Genomic DNA, 21,087 nt, shown 5'->3' with positions numbered 1-21,087 from the left:
TGTATTCCATCTGCTGTTTGAACCTTGAGCTATGAAATACCGTCTTCATGAAGTTAATAATCTGCTGCTGACGCTCCCGGCTTCAAACCTGTTGAAGCAAATCTGATTCGAACTCACACCAAACTCCCATCCATCTGTCATTCATGTGCACGCCGATGTATATTGCTATTGTGTCTGGCGATGACTTTATTTTAACATTCTCAAACACTTCATCTCATCTGTCCATGAAACTTCTCTCGTTCTCTTTCTGTTGATTAACAAAAAGCCTGCCAGTAGTTCGTATTTAAAATAATTTCTTCCATGTGCGTTCCTTCTCAAACAATGAGTTTCACATTCAACCACGCCAATCGCACACACACACACACGCACTGTCCCTCAGTTTCTGATGAACACATACAAGCAGCAAACCTTCCCATTGTAGGCAGTAATCTGTTGCGAGTATAGTTAGCATATGATCGTAAAGTTTGCAATACTCTCCATGCTGTGCAGATAGTGCAGTTTACTGAGCAACACACTAGCATGGTCTGCACAGCCCTCCATACGGGGCTGTCATCTTGTCCCAGTTTATGTTGCTTGTGGTGTTCTGTGAAGCAGATTCAGAATTTGTTGTAACAAACTATTTCCGTTGATCTGACAATGCCTTTATTCAATGTTCTCATTCTTGTAATTTTGCTTTCGAAGATCTCACTGCTCGAGTTAGTCCCACGGCCATGTCTTTTTCCCCATATTTTCACAACATCTTTTCAATTAATTAACTGTCTGTTTCTGTCTTTAATGTGAGACTCTCTGTCCCTCTGTATCTTTCCCTGGCCTCGGGTTTTGGCTCTGTAGTATATCGATTGCTGGCATTGTGTCGCTCAGAAACAGTGAAATGGTGTGTGTCAGGCTGTTGTTCACTTCCCAGTGTGTTCCATGTGATGGTCCATGGACAGGTGTGTTTCCGAAGTTATGAGACACATCCTTGTAACTTGGTCTGTGCCTGTGTTTGTCCCTCTCAGGTGATCTTGCTGTCAGTAACACGAGGAAGCCCCTTGAATAAAGGAACAGTCATTTAAATTATGTAGCAATGCTGTCACTTTTTTTAAAGAAAAGGTTATTTTTTCCTTTTTTTAGTAAGAGGTCTTAAAGGCCAAAGTAGTAACAATGGCCAGCTGGCACAGACCAGGCTTTATAGTTTTATTTTCCTTGCAGTTGTAACAGTTACCAGGTGCTTGGGTCCCAGAAGGGTTGGAAGTTTTAATAAATTATCCCTAGCTGCTATTCTCTCTGAAACCTCACTTGATACTGTTTCCTCCTGTACTGGAGAACTGTATGCAAGAAATAGTTTTCTTTTCCTTGCAGATGTAACAGTTACCAGGTGCTTGGGTACCAGAAGGGTTGGAAGTTTTCATAAATTATCCCTAGCTGCTATTCTCTCTGAAACCTCACTTGATGCTGTTTCCTCCTGGACTGGAGAACTGTATGCTCATAACTGTATGCTCATAGGGTGTGTTAAGGTGATGTTAGTATATTAGAACAGTTCATTTGTAGCAGGGTCTGTGTCCATCATTCAGTTAAGGTTTCCAATTGCTAAGTTATTCTAAATTCCTCTTCATTTTGTATGGATTTTCATTAAAGTGTTTAAATATAGTGTGTTTTGCATAATGGTGAGTGGTTTGATGAGCGGAAACACATCTGGGACATCCAATTCCCATCTATCTTGTTATGAAGGAAAAGTTGGCATCCAAGCTACCTTCTTAAAATAGTTTGAGACAGTCTGGTTGGTCTATAGCTTGTCTGGTTCTAAATCGGTAATTGGGTTTAGAATTACAATCCCTACAGCATGCAAACAGGTTATTTGACCCAACACATCTACACCCGACCCTCCGAGGAGTAACCTACCCAGGCCCATTCCTCTACCTATTATGACACATTTACTTCGACTAAGGCACCTAACCCACACATCCCTGAAAACTATGAACAACTAAGCATGGCCAATTCACCTGGCATGCACATCTTTGGGTTGTAGGGGGAAACCAGAGCATCCCGAATAAGCTCATGCAGACACTGGACAGTACGCACCAGGAGGCTATTGGATTCAAAGGTCGTGTATGGTAGCTGTCAGTGTCTTTTGTTCCAGATGTTGAATTCGGTTAGTTTAAACAGTGTTTTGTGTATTAAGATTCTTTCAGTCACTAAGAGTTTTCAGGGTGTGGAAGAAGTAAAGTTTTACAAAAGGTAATGAAGGCCAAGCTTTAGGAATTGACAGACAAGCTGGAGTTGGGGTTGTGTTTGTCTGTGAGAAAATGAGAGATAATTACAGCTATAGCTCAGCAATTACATTTGGAGGATCTGTCATCAGACTCTTTGGCTCGAATTCAATTTCAAATGAGGCACCGTGAACATGAGAAAGAACTGAAACAGTTTGAATTATGATGAAAAGTAGAAATAAAAGAAAAGGACATTAAGAAGAGAAAGAGAAAAAGAGAAGAAAAGCAGAGAGTTTCAACTTCAAAAGTTAGCAATTAGAGAGGAAAGTGGACATGGAAGGCGGTGATGAAGGTAGACTGAAGGCTGGATGAGGAGGTTAGTGAGGATGAGCAACCCTATAATAGCCAAAGGTCTGATGGGGATCTGTTTAGATACATTCAGGCATTATCTAAATTTGATGAGAAGGACGGGAAAGCCTTTTTAATTTCATTTGAGAAAGTGGCTAAACAAATGCAGTGCCCAGTGACCATGTGGAATTAGTTGATCCAAACAAAGCTGCTGGTATTTGCATCCTATCGGAGGAGGTATCTGAGGAGTATGAGGAGATGTAGAAAGCCATCGGAAGTGCATGTGAGCTCGTGCCAGAAGGCAACAGACAGCGTTTCAGGAATCTAAAATAGCGTCCCTGGTTAAATGCACATTGACTTTGAAAGAATCGAAAAAAATAATTTTGAAAGGTGGGTAAGGGTATTAAAAACTGAGCAAACCAATGACACTCTTAGAGAGATTCTTATTTTGGAGAAGCTCAACAATTCACTTCCTGCAGCCGTGAGAACTCGTGGGGAAGAGCAGAGAGTTACAATGCCAAGATTAGAAGCTGAAATGGCAGCTGATGATGATTTAGTTCAGAAATCAAAGTTTGGTTTCCATGAGGGATTGAGAAGAATGTGCAAGATCTTCTTAAAACATATCCCTGTGAGAGTAAGGTTTATTGGCATAGGCCAGGAGAAGCCGGGAAAGAGGTTACAGCATTGAGAGGCACAGAAGCATGTAGTTCTTTAATGCTGAAATATGAGGAGCTATGTCATTCAGAGGGACTATTGGAGAGATGAGAAGTGCTCCATTCTGTAACGTGTGGTTGAAGCGTCCAGTGGAAACATCAACAGGTTTATTCCACAATGGGGAAGGAGGCCTTGAGCTTGACGTTGGCGTTACAACATTTCAGCATTTAAATTGTGAATAACATACCTGAGACAATTTTTTTTTATCACTGATCGTGATCCCTTAAAGTTTTTGGAGAGGTTTGAGGAGAATAATACCAGTCTGTTTCGATTGAGCTTATTATTGCTGCCATTCAATGTGAAATTATACAGTTGACAGGGTGAGGAAACCTACATTTTGACGCATTGTGGAGACTTGGATGAAGAAAGACAAAGGCACTCTGTGGCAGGAGTAAAATGACTGGAATCGAATCTAGTTGTGAACATTTGTATGCTCAGAGTCAACGCAATATATATGCATTTCAGTCTGCTAATAGAGGAAGGTTAGGAGGTCTAAAATTAATCCATTTTGTATATTGATGGATCATTTTATTGATGGTGGAGTTGTGAGTATACTATCACTGTAAAAAGGTGACTTTCTCTTGGGTTATTTTTTTGAAGAGAGGTTTTAAAGACAGAGTGCGGAACTGCTGTCTGAAAGCAGGTTAAGTAACTAACTGAGAAAGCCTTTAGGTTTCATTAAAACGTTGGTAACAATGGAAGGGCAGTGGCCAACTCTCCCAGACCTGGTTTCCTCGTTTTGTTTTTAGCTGCAGCATTAAGAAGCTGCTGGGGATCCCAGAAGAGTTGGAAGTTTCAATACATGATCCCCAGCTGCTTTTCTCTCTGAGATCTCTGTTGATGTTGTTTCCTCCTGGATTGGAAAACTGCTGTAAGTATCTGAATACATTTGAATATATCTTTGTGCCAAGCGGTGTAAACCAAGATGGTACGGTATCTATTGTTTGTGTAAGTGTTCCAACATATAAGCCATCCCAAATTTTTCTTTTCTTTGAGTGTATTTTAACTAAAGTATTTGAATAGGTTATATTTTGCTGAATGTCGAGTGGTTTGACCAGTCACAATATATCTAGAAAGCACGCTTCACATCTATATTCAAAATAAGGAAAGGTTTGGGTCTAAGCGGCCTTCTTAAAATATTTTGTGGGGATCTGGTCTGGTCCACAACACTTGTAGCCAAGGGTTTTCTGACTGACTCCTGTTATTAAACATTTAGTGGAGTGGCTGGGGATTGTTTGCTGGAAGTTGTGCTGTAAGCTGCCTCAGACATTCAGGGAGACCTGAGGATTTGGTGACTCAACTCTGGATGGAGCATGGGGACTGTATTTACAGCATCTGAGCCTGCAACATAAACAATACATGAAGCAGAGGCTGCAGAGAGGGGAAGCTCTGAAACTGCGGAATGAGTGTGTGTGGGGAAAAGGATCTGCTGTAACCTTCCCAAGTATTCCAGGAACAACTTCCCAAGCTACACTTAACCCAGGAGCAGATAGTGAGGGGACCCTGACTGAACAAGGAGCTGGGCACAAAGCGGTGTCATCTCCTTCAACACGTCCTGCCGCATCACACCAGGGGGAGGACGGTGCTGCCAGGGGCTGTTAGGGTCACAGTTTCATTCACCTTCTATGATCCACAACTTTCCAGGCAGAACTAGGTGACATATCCGTCATTTCCCAATATCTCTACATCAATGTCACCATTCGGTGATGGAGGATGTATATGGTGGATGAGGTAAATACATTGTTTCTCCCACAGCAGGGAGCTTCCGGGTGTATCCAGTGGTATAGTGGGATTCCCGATGGCGTACATGGCATCTGCAGAGTACCCATGTCAATGGGGAGAGTTAGAGGAACTGAAGGAGCTCTCTCCCTATTAATGTTACAGTGTACCCATGCACAGTACATCATGTTGGTGAATACTCACTGTCCTGGCAGCAGTCATGGCCTCTTCATTCAGAGGCAGTCAGCCATTCCCATCGTCATCGGGTCTCCACGTAGAAAGAAATGAATATATCTTGGATAAAGGTCGTCCCCTTGATGCACGTTTCAAAACACCATCCCCACCACCAATCAACCATATTAAAGGATTCCATGTGTACGGAGAGCAAGAGGGACACTTGAAGCGTCAAGGAGCAGATGATCAGGGATGGAGCAAACCCTCCCATGTCTGAACGGGTCTGAGTGAACCCCCCAGTACACAGTATCATTAAGTCCTGTAATCACTCTCCATTTCAGTAACATATTGCTTTCCATTATTCCTGTAAATGAAATGACAGGTTATATCATGTTAAATTCCACCTGCCAAACTATTATCTATTGCCTTTACCTCTCTGAATCTATTTGCAGACTCCCCACCTTCTCTTGGTAATTTAATCTCTTGCTTACCACAGCGACATCACTAAACTCAGCATCTGTATATCTGTTCCATCCTCCTGATCATTAATATAGACTGTAAATAGTTGAGAACCAAGTACTGGTTACTCTGTGATCCTACTGGTTACGTTCTGTCTAATTGATTGAGACTGATTTATCCTGAGTCCCTGCTTCCTGTATGATACCCAGTATTCCCCCATTCCTGTCCAACACAGTCGAAGGGTTGAAAAAGAACAAGGAGCATCTGTGAGGAATCCAACCTCTCGATGAGGCTGATGTCAACGCGGCCTCTGTTCCACTTGCCTGCCATCTCTCCATCCTAAAACTCTAGTCTCTTGTTGTAGATTGCGCCACATGAAAACAAAATCCACTCCATTTCTACACATTCAATTACTTTTAGCATTTTACAGACCTCAGTGAGATCTCCTTTCATTCTTATAAACTGGAGAGTATAGGCCTAAACTGCTCAATTTCTCTTCATTAGACAAACACTTCAAATATGGAATCAATCTAATGAAGCTCTTCTGAATTGCCTCCGATGTAAATACCACATTCTTCAGGACACCCAAACTGCACTCCAATTGCAGCCTCACTAATGCCTTGCATAGCTACACCAACACTCCCTCCCTTTCTACTCTATCCTTTTATAAATAAACACTGAAATTATACTTACATTTCTCATTAGTTGCAGTATCTGCAGGCAGGTTTTCTGTGATATGCAAGCAGACACCCAGATCCCTCTGCACCTAAGCACTTTGAACTTTCTCTCCATTTAGATAATAATTTGTCTTTCTATTATACTGGCCAACTTGAATAGCCCCATATTTATTCACTTTAATTTTCCTTGCCTAATGTTGGCAAATTCACCAAACATATCCATATAATTTTAAATCTCTTGCATCATCATTCCGAAGTAATTTCCCACCAATGTTAGTGTCATCTGAAAATGTGACATTGTATTTTCTATCCCTCCAACCGAGTGCAGTAATACCATCGATTGCAAAAGGTTGAGGCATGAGTCCTGAAATCAATGGCACCCCACAAACTGCATTTGCCAAAAGAAAATGACACATTTATTCCATCTGACTCCATTTTGTTTGTTAACCATTCCTCCATCCAAGCTAATAGATTACTCCTAAACCCATGTTGTCTGATCTTACCACTTACTCTTTGGAGAAATGACATATCTGATGCATTCAGGAAGACCAGATATGCTCCATCTCCAGGATTCCCACGACCCACCTTGTTTGTGACATCTTCACATAACTCAAGCAAACAATTCAAACACAGTTTAGCCTTCGTTTAGCCATGTTGACTCTGATGGATTGTGGTTTAACTTTGCAAATGTCCTGAACAATGGACTCTAAGAATTTGCCTTAAATTATAATAGTTTATTGTCACACTTTAGTACCTAATGTATACCATTATTATAAGTTCTTCATTTTCGAAAACCTTTACATTTGCTTTGAATTCCTGTTTAATGGGCGCAAGACTTTAAGAGATGTGCTCCAATAGCTGTGTCAGAGCCATGTGTCACTGAATGGACTCATCATCAAAATCGATGAGCTGATGTCTTTCTGGTGTTCCCACGTTGTCGTCTCCAAGGCCAGAATGACCTCCTCCCGTTGATGCTTTAGAGGATTGGGAGATTATGGAATCTTCCCGTTGCTGGGTAACATTTTGATGGGTTGATGGGTCTTCTCTATAATAGGTGGAAAGACTGAACGGTCTCCTCATGTATCCCGGAGATGGGACCAAGGGAGTGATTGTTCTTCTCTTGTTCACATACAAAAGACACGTGTCTAAATTACCTCTTCATTTCTCATGAAAGAAGTTTCAGATAATTTTTATCATTATCCAATTCCCTTGCAATAGGCTCGGTGGGTCTGAATGGCCTCCTGTTATCCTAGTGTAACAATCTCCAGTCACTTTGTGACCTCTTCCAGTTCCTGTGTTACAGACTTGAGGAGACTGAATGGACTGATCCTGTTGCTGTTTAACAGGATACTGGTGCAGCATGGCCTACTGTTATAGGCTCGAGGGGCTGATTGGCCTCCTTCTGTAAATGTATGTCAGGCTCCAGGGACTGAATGGTCTCATCCTGTTTTGGTGTAACAGGGTCGAAGTCCTGAATATCCTCCTGTTGTTCCTGTGTAACAGGCTGGAGAACGGAATGGATTCCTCTACTATCTGTGTAATTCACTTCAATTGTTAACTCCTTCTGTCATCTATGTTCAAATAAGATCTTCTTTATTTTTTGTAAACTCCAATGACTACTGGGTCAACCTGATCATCTTTTCGTTATAATCTAGCACCTTCATTGCAGGAATCAGTTGAGGGAACCATCTCTGAACTGCTTCCAATATAACAACATCCTTTCTTCATAGAAGAGGCTAAATCTGTACACACTACTCCAGATGTGATCTCTCTGTACAGCAGCAGCAACACTTTACCAGCCTGCTGTAATGTTCCCACCCAGGTTAGAGCAGTCTCAGCTCTCTGGGAGAATACAGAGCATTGTTGGAAGATCATTGTCCTTCTCTACTCCATCATCATAACGGGAGATCTGGAGAAATGAAAGTTTGCGAAGATCAGAAATAATGTGGCGAGATGATTCCTACCATTAATCTCCCCAGAGCCCACATCGCTCAGATTCCACAGAATCTAGTAAGGTGGAGCGGAAAAACAGCAAGGAGGAGCAAACATTGATGGGAGTTATATATGTTAATGATATAGAAGATGGTATCAGCAATAACATTAGCAAATTTGCTGATGATACAAAGCTGGGTGGCAGGGTGAAATGTGATGAGGATGTTAGGAGATTACAGGGTGACCTGGACAAGTTAGGTGAGTAGGCAGATGCATGGCAGATGCAATTTAATGTGGATAAATGTATAGTTATCCACTTTGGTGGCAAGAACAGGAAGGCAGATGACTACCTCAATGGATTAATTTAGGTAAAGGGGCAGTACAGAGATATCTGGGTGTTCTTGTACACCAGTCAATGAAGGCAAGCATGCAGGTACAACAGGTAGTGAAGAAGGCTAATAGCATGCTGGCCTTCATAACAAGAGGAATTGAGTATAGAAGCAAAGAGGTGCTTCTGCAGCTGTACAGGGCCCTGGTGAGACCACACCTGGAATACTGTGTGCAGTTCTGGTCGCCAAATTTGAGGAAGGACATTCTGGCTATTGAGGGAGTGCAGCGTTGGTTCACGAGGTCAATTCCTGGAATGGCGGGATTACCTTACACTGAAAGCCTGAATCGACTGGGCTTGTATACCCTTGAGTTTAGAAGACTGAGAGGGGATATGATTGAGACGTATAAGATTATGAAAGGATTGGACACTCTGGCAGCAGGAAACATGTTTCCGCTGATGGGTGAGTGCTGAACCAGAGGACACAGCTTAAAAATACGGGGTAGACCATTTAGGACAGCGATGAGGAGAAACGTCTTCACCCAGAGAGTGGTGTCTGTGTGGAATGTTCTGCCCCAGAGGACAGTGGAGGCCCAGTCTCTGGATTCATTTAAGAAAGAGTTGGATAGAGCTCTCAAAGATAGTGGAATCAAGGGTTATGGAGATAAGGCAGGGAGCGGATACTGATTAAGGATGATCAGCCATGATCATATTGAATGGTGGTGCAGTCTCGAAGGGCTGAATGGCCTACTCCTGCACCTATTGTCTATTGTCTATTGTCTATTATCAAAGTGAAAGCTGCAATACAAATGCTGGACATGTTATAAAACAGGAAATGAGATATGCACATTTGTGGGTACTGCAGTAATGATATATGTTTAAATTATGTCTAAACTGTGTTAACCCAATTGAATGCTAATGCTGGGAAAAATGGATTTCATGACCACGTGTGAGATGGTTTACATGAACATTATGTTGATCACTGAGCTCGAGATCAGGTTATTTAGGAATTGGTGTTGAGTGATCAGAAGAGCTAATTGAAAATTTTGCCGGAAAGGACATTTTGGGAACAGTGACCACAATGTATTGGTTTTCTTTTATGCTGTTTGAGTACACGACAGTTTTTGTTGTATTTGAAGTAACCGTTACAAATCTGAGTCATGCAAGCCATCAAGGTGTGAGGAGAAAATGGGGACTACAGATGCTGGAGATCAGAGGCGAAGAGTGTGGTGATGGAAAAGCACAGCCAGGCAGCATACTAAGAGCAGATAAATCGATGTTTCGGGCATAAGCCCTTCATCAGGAATGAAGCTTATGGGCCAAGGGGGCTGAGAGATAAATGGGAAGGGGGTGTGACAGGGGGGATGTAGCTGGGATTGCAGGTAGATGAAGGTGGGGTTTAAAGTGAAAGGTGATAAAAGGAGACAAAACGCCTCATCTACTGCATCCATTAAACCCACTGTGGTCTTCTCTACATTGGCGAGGCAGGAGGTCAACTTTGGATCATTTCAGAGAACATCTCTGGGACAGCCACATTGAACAACTCCATCGCCTTGTGGCTGAGCACTTTAACTCCCCTTCCCACTCTGCCAAGGACATGAGGGTCCTGGGCCTGCTCCATCGCCAAATCCGAGCCACCAGAAGCCTGGAGGAAGAAAGCCTCCTCTTCTGCCTTGGGACCATCCAACTACAGGGGATCATAGTGGATTTCCCCATTTCCCCTAATCCCACCTTATCCCACTCCAACCTTCCAAGTCAGCACCGCCCTTTTGAATGTTTTGATGTATCCACCTTCCTTCCTATCAATCTGGTCCACCCTCCTCTCCAACTATCACTTTCAACCCCACCTTCATCTACCTATTAGATGAAAGGAGGCAGCTTAGAAAAATGCCAAGTGTTGCAGTAAGCCAGTGGATTCAGAGATATGTAGGACCCAGCAAAGGATGACCAAGAAACTGAGAAGAAAATCAAAAAGAGAAAAAGCGTGCAAATGAAAGAAAACATAAAAACTGCTAAAAAGCATCTATCAATGTATGAAAAAAATTAAAAATAAGAGCAAATGTGGTGCAGTTGGTGTGTGTTCAGGATAAGTTATTGCAGAGCACAGAGAAATTGCAGGGAAAGGAAACAGTTTCTTTGGTGTCTACCTTCATGGAAGAATGTCCAGAAATTCTTTCAGAAATACCAAGTGACCATGGGACTTGTGTAAGTAAAATCTGAGATCATTCTTATCAGTGTTGGGGTCATCTTTGAAAAGAAAGCTGGATTGAGTATTTATAAATCTGACAGATTAGATGTACTTCATACATGTATTTCAGAGGAAGCAGCAATACACATGTTGATTGCATTGCGGACTGAATATTTTAATTAGAATCTGACCATAGGGGATGTGCCAGAGAACTGGAGAACTGCTAATACGATTCCACTTCACAGTAAGGATGGGAGAGGTAGACCAGGGAACTATAGACGAGCGAGTATTAGATCACTATTAAGGAAACTACTGGAGAAAAAAGGGAAGGAAAAAATCGAACTCCAATCAGAGTCGCAAGGTTTGATCAGGGATAATCATCATGACTTTATCAGAAGGAAGTGACATCTAATGGGTTTGTTTGAATTAGTTTGAGGAGGTCGATTGGTTAGTTTTGTAGGAAGGTCTTTGACAAATTTCCACCTGGGACACCGAGAAATAAAGTAAAATCTCACAATATGAAGCAAAACTTGACAAGTTACAACGAAGACTGTCTTAGTGGCAGGAGAGAGAGGGTGGTGGGAGAAGGCTGTTTGTGTGACTGGAGACCAGTGTCCCCTGGTGTACCAAGTAAGTGTATGTTTGACATAACGAATGGTTGAGTGGTTAGCAGTGAGGAGGAAGACCTTAAGTTACAGGAAGATGCAAATGGAATTGTGAGATGGGCAGATCAATGGCAGATTGAATGTAACCCTGATAAATATGAGGTGATACACTTTGGGAGAAGGAAGCAGGCAGGGGAGGACTCAATGAATGGCAGCACACTGGGAACCTCAGAGTGTGCTTCTCCACACATCCCAGAATGTGGCTGGACAGGTTAATGGCGTAGTTAAGAATTGGTGCTGCAAATGTGTTCCCATTCCCTTTTCCGACACTGATGCTGAGGCCGGAAGTTTTGTCCGGTTTCATCCTTTCAGTCCTCGGAGTAGTTTGATACAAGTGAGTGCCTTGATTGTCCGTTTCAGAGACCATTGAAATGTTTATCACATGTCAGGGTCTTTGGAGTCTGTTTTAGCCCAGCCCAGGAAATCACGGGAGATTCACTTCCTAAAAGTACATTGGAGAAGGAAATTCTGTTTACAATCGATACTGGCTTCAAGGTCACTGTTACTGACCCCAGGTTTTAGATCTCGATATTTTAGTAATTGTTTTTAACTTCCAACCGCTGCCAGAGCATTATCCTGGTCTGGATTAGTAATCCAGTGACATTTCCACAACAGCACCATCTCCACATGGGGACCTGTCGAAAACCACACTGAGCAAGATATTTCTATGCTGCTTGACAGCTCTGTCAAAAAGAACTCTCAACAATTTGACGGTCGTGATGGGAATGAGGGAGTGATAATTGGTCAGATTGTAATTATTCCCCTGTTAGGGAACTGGACACAGCTGAGTAATTTTCCACATTGCCAGGGCGATGTCAGAGTTGGAGCTGGAATGAAACAGCTTCCCCATGGACACGGCTTGTTGTGTAGCACAAGGCTTCAGTCCTATTGCAGGAATGTGGTCAGGACCCATTGCCTTTTTCGTATCTACTGTGTTCACCTGTTTCTTCATGTCACATGCCGCAAATCAAAATATTTGAAGACTGGCGTCTGTGATTTTGTGGGCATCATGATGAGGGTGAGCTGTATCGTCGACTCAACACTTCTGGCAGATGATGGTGCAGATAAAACATCCTTCTCTTTTACACTGATGTGCAGGTCTGTTCCATTATTTAGGATGGGGATGTTTGTGGAGCCCTCTCCTCCATTCATTTGTTTAATCATCCATCACCATTTATAACTGAATGTGGCAGGACTGCAGGGCTTCATTCTGATCTGTTGGTCAAGTCCGGTAGCTTTAATGGGTTTGCATCAGTTTAAGGTTCATGTGATTCTGACTCTGACAAGCTCACCCACACTCGTCACTGAGCCATTGATGGTGTTTATTGTAATGACAGACTGAGGTGTTATCCTGGCAAAAAGTTACAGGTTGTGACTGAATGCAGGTCTGCTTCTCCTGCTGCTGTGGTCTACAGCACTACATGAATACACAGTTTCCAGCTGCAATATCTGCAATTCAATTCTGCTGTCTGTTCCCCAATTCTCACTGAGACCCATTCACCCATCAGTCCTGTACTCAGTGACCTCACCTGGTTTCTGATGTGGAAATACTTCAATTTCAAACTCTCATTCTGCTGAGGATCTCTCTCCCCGGGTCTTGCCTCCAATCTGACACATTCTGCAAAAGCATTTAACTGCTCCTAATTCAAATGTTTAATTCACCTGAATCTTTTTCCTTGAGAAATGCCATCTTCTGTGTTTAAAGTGAATGTGTTTCCTCTGTTTCTCTCCCTGACAATGATTAAGAGCTGTGTAGTGTCAGTGATACCATCCTTATGTAGTTTCAGAGCCAGTTAATTCTCTGGATTCCCAATCATCTTCACCACATTGTATGTTTCCTCTTTTGGTTTGATGCCTTGTCACTCTTGGCTGCCTTGTCCTCCCATGAGTATGTTTCATCAGCTTGGGGTTGCATTTCTGGTATTATCTTCCGAATTATCCCCAGAAACTCCTGCTATTGCTTCTCCATGGTCTTTCCTGCTCAGCTCCCCTTCCAATTAACTCTGGCCAGCTCCTCCCACATGTCTTTGTAGTTACATTGCTTCATTATAACCACATTACATCTTGAAGAAAGCATTACGTATAAAATGAAAGAATGAGTTTTGAGAGATGGGCCACGAAGATTGGTGGATTTCTTAACTAGATACAAAGGGAGAACGAGAGAGAGGATATAGATATGCAGATGTGGAAAATGAGAAAACTATATTATCGAAAGAAGTAGATGTACTTCCCTCAATCTTTTGGCAATTCCTGTGTGCTGTGGTCCTTTGTACAGTGCACGTACAGCAGAGCAATATGTTCAAACGCTGGGTCAGATGCCATAACTTTCCTCTCCAATAATATGACAGACACTAGTTTTGGAAAGAACCCAACAGACCAATATATTTAATTCCTGGTAGAAATGGGATTAACTGAAGTAAGTTGGAAACCAGAAACAAGAATTTCTAACACACATTCTGATAAAAATGAGAGACTAGAGTTGGGAATCCCAGAAAAGGGGGAACGTTGAGAGAAAGGGAAGGTATCGCTTCAGATGAGGATCAAATAATGTTTTAATGCTTAAAAAATTTTATTCATCATGTGCATCATTTTTTGTTAACTGTGTCTCAGTTGTTCATTCAGAATGCGTTATACACATATGAAGAGTGTTACTTATCTGAACACACACTGATTAAACAGTGTATATAAAATCTTTTTTTCCATTTCCGACTGTCCTGTTGTCGTGCTAGCAGGATATATGAACACCAACTGGCTACCAAAAGACACGACCCACTATCATTAGTTTCCATTCATACAGAAAAGGAAGGACACCACGTTGACTGTGACAACACGCACTTCCGAGGACAAAGCCACGCACGAAAGTTCTTAGAAACATGACATTCTAGCGAGACGTACATCAACAAACGCATCAATTTAGATCCTATCTACCTTGCCTTGAACAAAAAACTGGAAATGACATCATGCACCTTAAGAAACCAAGACCTAGAAATAGAAAGACGAGACTTACCACCAATGCGTCACCAGAGACTCTCACTAATGATATCACCTAGTCATGGTGACGAAACATCTGAAACAAACCATCAAGCTCAGCGAGTTAAAATACATACTTATTAATTGTTCTTTTGCACTTAATAGTGGAATTTGCGACTACTTTGCCACTCGTGTTTTAACAGATTACGAGGTGAGGTGAGCTTTTCTGGGTGTGTGGTTTTAATTAACGAGGAGTTCAACAGCGACATCATAACAGTTTGAGTGCTTGTCGTATGGGATTTAGACAGATTTGAACAGCTTTGGCGTACAAAAGGTCCCAGCAGATTCCATCACTTGGCAGTTAGTGACGTAGATCTTCAAATAAAACAGGTGAGAAACTTCATTTAATTTTGTTTCCTTGTGGTTGGTTAAATTAAAAGAAATGGCTTTTAATATTACTAAAGAGGTTCTGAGGTTTAAAGGTGGTTCCCAAATTTGCCAAGAAAGTGTAGAAAGACAAAGGAAGGGCATACTTTTAGAATTAACATGTAGATTAGAATTAGGTTTCACCAGGTACTAAAGGAAAGCTGTCATCATAATGGAGTTGGTCAAGCTCTTTGGTCTATTAGAGAAGCAGGAAACTGCAGTCGAGTTCGAGAAACTTAAATTGCAAATATGACAACTGGAGTTAGAAGATAAAGAAAGAAACAGAAAGAGAGAGAAGATAGAGAAAGAGAAACAGAGGAAAAAGGAAGAGAAGGAGAATTTAAAATTCAGAAGTTTGGAATTAGATAAGAAAGTTAAATTAGCAGGATAAAGATGAAGGGATAATGTAGGAATGTATACAACTATGTTAATACATTGCCATATTTCGGTGCGAAAAAATGCGAAAACTACTTCTATTTCATTTGCAAAACTGGCTCGGCAGATGGCATGTCCCGTGAACCTGTAGCTAATGCTAGTTCAGACTAAGCTGGTGGGTACAGCTTGAAAGGTATGTGCCGTGCTGTCTCATGAGGGAGCAAGAGATTATGCAGATGTCTAACAGGTTATTTTGAGTGCTTATGAATTCATACAAGAAGAATATAGACAGCAGTTCAGAAATGTAGAGACAGAACCAGGTCAGACTTATATTGAGTTTGAAAGAATTAAACACAGTCATTTTGATAGAAGGATGCAGACCTTAAAAATGGATAAGAGCTGTGAGGCTCGAAGGGAGGAGTTTAAAGACTCACTTCCAGAGATGGTAAGAATTCATGTGAATGAACAGAAAGTTCAAGAAGTGAGAAGCGTAGCAGAAAGGGCAGATGAGATGCTTTGGTGCATGAGATGAAATTTAGCTTCTGGGAGGATTTCATCTTGTGGGTGATAAAAATTGGGAGAAGGGGAGATCCTGCACTGCAAAACATAGAGAAAGGCACACTGGCAATAGTTTACCACAGATGAAAAAACAGGTCCAAGGGGTTGAAAGGAAGTGAAAGGCCTCAGTTGTTCTTACAATCATGTAGTGGAACACATAAAAATTACAGTGCCGATGGTTTAAGAAGGGCACTGTGAAAAGGTGTTTTCACTGCAGTAAGCTGGGACACACGGTGCTGGGCATTGAAGGAAGACACTTTGGTAAAAGATGTGGTAAAAGAGTTTAAGCCAATGGTATGAGTGAACCTGGTAAAGGAGACCCGAAGTGGAGCCGAGGAGCTGCAGGAGAGTGCACTGCCCAGGCAGGGGCTGGGTATGGAGTCAGTGCCTGGTCTGTATAAAGAATTTGCCTCCGTAGATAAACCTTACTAAGGAAAAACGGGGTGTGGGGGGAGGACAAGTAGTTATAATTTTCCAAGATACGGGAGCTGCTCAGTCTCTAATAGTTGAGAACTGAGGGGCCGGAAAGGCACAACAGATCAGGCAGCATTCGAAGAGCAGGACAATCGACACATCAGGAATGAACCCATCATCAGGAATGTGGCGGGGGGAACAGGGGGCTGAAAGAGAATTTGGAGGGTAGGAGATTGACTGGTGTGAGGGTCATTGGGAGGGTGATAGGAAGATATAAATGGGAATTATTGTGATATGTCGGAGGGGAGGGTGGAGTGGGTAGGTGGAAAGGAAGATGGACAGTTAGCACAGTTCAAGAGGGCAGTGCTAAGTTGAACGGTTGAATCTGGGTTGAGGCTGGGGGAGGGGAGATTTGGAAATTGGTGAAGTCAACGTTGATGCTGTATAGTTTGAGGGTTCCAGCTGTCCTACCACCTATCCATTTCACCCTCCTCTCTGCCCTTTCACCATCAGTCATCACCTGCATCTACTGATCGCCTTTCAAGCTCCCTTCCACCCAGCTCCACCCCTACCCTCCTATGTAATTCTCAGCCGCTTTCCCTCTCCCTTACCCCCCACTTTCCTGATGAAGGACGTATGCCTGAAATGTCAACTCCCCTACCTCTCGGATGCTGCCGGCTTGCTGTGCTTTTCCAGCCCCACACTTTTCAACTCTGATCTCCAGCATCTGCAGTCCTAACTTTCCCTCCGCCTCTAATAATAAGAGATGAAAGTATTTTCACTCTTTCTGGCATGTTACTCAACAGCGTGATAATTTGTGGAATAGGGACAGAAATTAAGCATTCCCTGTGTAACATCAGGTTGGAGTGCCAAATCAAGGTTGGGGAAGTAACAGTGAGAGTGAGTGATAGAGTGTCAGTTCCGGGAATACAGTTTGTTCATGGGAATGATTTAGCAGGATCCAAGGTGGGAGAGGCAGCCCTTGTGGTGGAGAAGCCAAAGTAAGACTAGGGAACTGGGGAATTAAAAGAAAAATACCCAGGGATTTTTCCAGACTGTGTAGTAACAAGATCCCACTCTCATAAGTTCCAACAGGAAGGAAAACCGAAAGATAAAAGCCAAAGGAGTTGATGTACGGAAGACTCAGGCTAAAGCATCTCTAGTGGCTGGAATGCACAAGGACGTGGTTATTTTTTGTTGTACATTTCATACCTGCCAAATGGTAGGTAAGTCCCAGGCAGTATAAACCAGCACCTTTATTGCCAAACCCTGTATTCGAATACACCTTTCATGTGGGTTATGATTAATTGTGGAGCTCCCCTTTCTGAAATAAAAGTGGAAACCAACATCCGCTGATCATAATGGACGTGTCTTCCCGATTTCCAGGGATAATTCCATTTTGGGGTGTGAAGGCAAAAAGGGAGGCAGAGGAGTTGGGAGCTGTCTTTACTCACTGTGGGCTACGCTGTGTGATTCAGTCAGATCAAGGGTCTCATTTTACCGCTCAGCTGTTTGATGGATAGTTTTGGCATACAGCAGTTTGAATCAAGTGCGTCCAATCCCGAATCCCAGGGAGCCTTGGAAAGTTGGCATCAGATGCTGAAGACAATATTAATAGCGTACTGTTAGAATTACCCGAATTATTGGAATAAAGGCGTCTCATTATATTGCTTGCCATAGAGATGCCCCAAATATATCTACTCATTTTCCTTCCTTTGAGTTAATATTCGTACATGAAGTGAGAGGCCCTTTGAAATGAATGAAATATAAATTGACAGGACCAAAGTCGGAGATCTCACACTTGGATTATGTATCTGAGGTGAGGGAGAGATTGGATGAAGTAGGTGAGTCAGCTAAACAGCACCTGAAAAGGGCACAGTGTAGAGTGAAGCAAGTGGCAGATAAAAACACTGAAACTTTAACGATTTCCCGTGGGGATGACGTATTAGTATTGCCACCAGTGGTAGGAAATCCCTTCAAAGCCAGGTTTAGTGGCCCCTTTCAAATTAAAAAAGTGTTGAGTCAGTTAAACTATCTGGTAATGATACCGAATATGACAAAAATGTTACAGAATGTCATGTGAATGAATAATGCTCCAGCCACATTTAAGACTCAGGAACAGAGTTGTGGCCAGATGAACAAATTGTGCAACTTATCTGTATGATGTAGTGATCTTCAGCAAGTGATTGAAAGCCCACATGTGACATTTGGCAGAGCATGTTGAAGGATTACAAGAAGTAAACCTGGTAATAAACTTAAAGAAAACAGAATTCACGAAGGCAGAGGTGATGTTCTTGGGACATTACATTGGACATGGAAGGTTGATCCAATGCAACACAAAGATAAAGGGCTTTGAGGAATTTCCACGACCATCCTCGAAGAAAGAGGTGTTCGATTTTTGCAACTGAGTGGATTCTATCGGAAGTTTGTTGCAAACTTCAGCAGCGTATTGGCACCACTGATGGATTTATGAAAGGTCACAGAATGTGGTGGACAGAACAATGCCAGGAGGTATTTGAGAATGTTAAAGCAGGTTTAATCACCCCGCACCAGATTTAGCTACACCAAATATTTTGAAACTCTTTGAAAATTGTGCATGATGCTTGGGATATAGGGGTGGAGATGTGTTGACACAGAAAGTTAATGATGGAATTGAGTGGCTAATTGGCTACTTGTCCAAACAACTCAATATCCACCAGAAAAAAAATACAAAATTTCAATTATAGAAAAAGAATGATTGAATTTCGTACTGGCCTGACAACATTTGAATGGTTACATGACAAATTGTCGCAGATGGTTGTAGACAACAATGACAATCCTGAGTTTTGGTTGCTACTTTGACAACAATTCAAATACAAGCAAAGGGTTTGAATAACGCTCCGGATACCAGAAGCCAATGGAATTTGATTATTATTGTTTGGAAACCTGGAAAGCAATCACATTATGAGAATTGTTGTATCATGGGGAGTGTATAAACCCAGCATTTTGAGCACTAGAGGGAGAGCCACTGCAATCCAACAGCAGAGTAAATGCTGTAGAGAAGGAATGCTAACTGGCCAACTCAAACACTCTCTATCAAAGATACATGTTCATGTAAAACCTACTTGCAGTTAAAAAAAATGACCCAGGGAGATCAGCAGCTGGAAGAGTGAAAGCAGCGGGGAAGATAGAGACTGTGTGGTCTTGAGATTGTAATGTTTAAGATGTAGGTTGTTGGAATAACATACTTTTACAGAGTTGGAGTCAGATAGTAAGCAGTTAAGAAACAGAGGGCTTGTATTTGTGAATAGTTGTTGTTTAGTATTCGCTATTAAAGTTAAGAAACTGACTTGCTGTTTTTTTTAAATTGTGGAATGTCGGAGATTTGTGTCGCTCATATTTTAACAGTTTACGAGGTGAGGGGAGCTTTTCTGGGTGTTTGGTTTTAATTACCAGAAGGGTTCGACTCCACCTTGTAAATGTCCATCCACGCTAACCCCATTTCCCTGCAGTTGGCCCATATCCTTCTAGTCCTTTCCTATCCACATATTTATCCAAATGCTTTTGAAATGTTGTTAATGTACCCCCTCAACCACATCTGCTGGCAGCTCATCCACGTACCAGCCTCTGTGGAAAGAAGTGGCCCCTCAGTTTCTCTTTTATTCCTTCCCCTCTAACCTTAAACTCATCCCCTATATTCTCGATTCTCTACACCTTGGAAAAAGGCTGAGAGCATTCACCCTATCCATATCCCTCATGATCTTATACGGCTCTATATGGTCCCCCCTCAGTCTCCTACACTCTAAACAAAATGTCCTAGTTTGTTCAACCTCTCCCTATAACTCAGACCACTGGGTCCTGACAACATCCTTATAAACTTCTTATGCACTCTTTCTAATTTAATAATATCCTCCCGATAACAAGGTGACAAAACTGATCACAATACTCCAAGTGCAGCCTTACCAAAGTCCTGTGTAATTGCAACATAAATTCCCAACTTCTATACTCAATGTCCTGCCTGATGAAGGCCAGTGTGCCAAAAGACTTCCTCGCTGCCCTGTCTACATGTGACTCCACTCGCAGAGAACCGTGCACCTGAACCCAATGGTTATTCTTCCCACGACACACTTTAAGGCCCTCCCATTCAACATGAAACTCCTACCTTGATTTAAGTTTCCAAAAGGCAAGACTTCACACATTCCATTTATCATTTCTCGGCCCGCTTCCCCACCTGATTAAAATCCTGCTGCAATTTGTGATAAACTTCCTCACTGATCATGCTCCCACTTATTTTAGTGTCATCTGTAAACTTACTAATCATGCCTTGTACATTCTCAACCAAATCATAGATAACACACAGCTATGGACCCAGCCTCCAGTCTGACAAGCACCCTTCCACTAAACCCTCTGCTTCCTACCATCAAGCCAACTGTGCATCCAATTGGCCTGTTCCCCCAGCATTCCATGCAATATAACCAACCAGAGCAGCCTGCCGTGTGGGACCTTATCAAAGGCCTGACTGAAATCCATAGAGACTACGTCTACTGCTCTGTCCTCATCAACCTTCCTGGTCACTTCATCAATGAACTCTAACAAATTTGGGAAGCATGATCTCCCACTCACAAGTCTATGCTGACTGCTCTGAATCAAACCCTGTGTAAGTAAGGGGCGCAGTCAATGGTGTGCTGTCCTTCATTGTAAGATGATTCGAATACATAAGTAAAGCCATCTTCCTGCTGTTGTAGAGCCTTGCTGAGAGAGTATTTGGGGCACTCTGTACAGATTTGATCACTTTTGTAATGAATGATCTCCTTACCACAGACACGGGTGATGGTAACATGAGAATAGAGTGAAGAGGCTGAGTGTTTAATCTGTCGAGCTGAGAGACGAAATGGTGATGCTGAAACACGAGGAGTGGCAGCGATCACTTATTTGCAAACAGACATTGACAAGGAGAGAAATTTCATACTTT

At 42.3% G+C, this 21,087-nt stretch overlaps 1 long non-coding RNA gene across 1 annotated transcript in view; it reads right to left on the bottom strand.

Annotated features, from left to right (window-relative positions):
* Positions 1-619: 619 nt before the first annotated feature.
* The window catches only part of LOC132811153 (uncharacterized), a 32,032-nt gene continuing 11,564 nt past the window's right edge, over positions 620-21,087 (bottom strand). The window contains exon 2 of the long non-coding RNA XR_009643223.1: positions 620-1,030. This is a non-coding gene — a long non-coding RNA (uncharacterized LOC132811153). The remainder of the gene's footprint in view (positions 1,031-21,087) is intronic.

This window comes from Hemiscyllium ocellatum, unplaced genomic scaffold, assembly GCF_020745735.1.
Source record: "Hemiscyllium ocellatum isolate sHemOce1 unplaced genomic scaffold, sHemOce1.pat.X.cur. scaffold_2124_pat_ctg1, whole genome shotgun sequence".
NCBI classification, from domain to species: domain Eukaryota; kingdom Metazoa; phylum Chordata; class Chondrichthyes; order Orectolobiformes; family Hemiscylliidae; genus Hemiscyllium; species Hemiscyllium ocellatum.
Note: the sequence above shows the minus strand (reverse complement) of the source record. Positions and strands in the feature narration are given on the sequence as shown.